Below are 1,725 nucleotides of genomic sequence, written 5' to 3' on the forward strand. Positions count from 1 at the left end.
TATAGTATAGTATAGTAGTCTCAATATGAAGTTTTTTGTATGTGGCTTCTTTTTTTGTTTGTTTTTGTTTTTGTTTTTTTTGCGGTATGCGGGCTTCTCACTGCTGTGGCCTCTCCCGTTGCGGAGCACAGGCTCCGGACGCGCAGGCTCAGCGGCCATGGCTCACGGGCCCAGCCGCTCCGCGGCATGTGGGATCTTCCCAGACCAGGGCACGAACCCACGTCCCCTGCATCGGCAGGCGGACTCGCAACCACTGCGCCACCAGGGAAGCCCTGTATGTGGCTTCTTTTGTGCAATTGGTGAGATTCATCAGCGTTACAGGCATCAATTAAAAAAAATTCCTGCGTATTACTGCATAATATAAATATGCCACTATTTATCCCTTCTCCTGTGGGTGGGCATTTGGGTTGTTTCGATTTTTTGGCTTTTGTGAATAAAGCTGCTATGAATATGATTGTACATGTTTTTGGTGTGTATATTCATTCATTTCTCTTGGTTATATATCTCTAAATGGAATCGCTGGGTCATAGAGTGGGTGAATGTAGCTTTGGTAGAAATGCCAAATTTCCATAGTGGCTGTAGCATTTTTCACTTCCACCAGCAAAGTATATGAGAGTTCCAGTTGCCATCTTCTCTAATGCTCGTCAGTCTTCAGTTTCAGCTTCCTGACAAGTATATATAGCTGACCCTTGAACAACAGGGGATAAGGGGTGCCAGTCCTCACACCATCAGAAGTGCCTCTGCTGCTGTCTCTGCCTCAAACACAAAGGAATCGATACATGACTCATCCAAGGGCAGGAAGCTGAAACAATTTGGATAGAATCAGGACGCAGACCCCAGTTCTTTTGATTCCACGTAATGTGATCTCTAATCAAACACACTTTCCCTCATACTTAGTTAATTTAAAGATCTGTAAAATGAAAATACAGTACTGTATTTACTGAAAAAATCCTTGTATAAGTGGATCCCCTACTGTTCAAGGGTCAGTTGTAGTCATATTATGGATTTTAGTTTCATTTCCCTGAGGGAATCGTGTTGAACACCTTTTCACATGTCATTTAAATATCCTCTTTTGTGAAGTACCTGTTCATGCCTTTTTCTCATTGAAAAGAATGGTTATGCTTTTTTAATAATCTTGTAAGTCATTTTAATGGAGTTCTGGGAGGGAGAAGGGCTAACTGCATGTGAGTAACCTGCCACCTTTAAGTGGAAGTTGGGTACTTTAAAGCTTCACTCAGATCATTTTTTTTCTCATTTCTGTCCTCTCCAATGCATGATTCAACCTCATTTTTAATTAGCTACTATAATCTGGAATTATAATGAATTTTAGAGTGAGACTTTTTTGTTCTGACCTTAAAGGTACAGGAAACTTTTATTTCTTGTAAGAAACTGGGACAAGAAAATTATCCAACAGATGTGTTCTGGCTTATTCTCTTATGTTTTTTAATTAAAAAGTTATTCATCAGAAACTAACACATGCTATGTTTGTGTTTAAAAAAAAGATATTTAGGACCAAGAGTATTATTTATTTATCTATTCAACAAATACATATTGAGTGCTTTCTCTATGTCAGATCTAATAATAGGCTTAGGGAATACATCAGTGAACAGGACGGACAAACAAGGCTCCAATCCTCTGAAATATATTCAGGTAGGAGAAACTGATAATAAATAAGTAAACAAAGAGCTAAATAAGGTAATTAAAAATGTATTTCCTGTTTTGCAG

The sequence above is a fragment of the Hyperoodon ampullatus genome, assembly GCF_949752795.1.
Source record: "Hyperoodon ampullatus genome assembly, chromosome: 16".
Taxonomy (NCBI): domain Eukaryota; kingdom Metazoa; phylum Chordata; class Mammalia; order Artiodactyla; family Ziphiidae; genus Hyperoodon; species Hyperoodon ampullatus.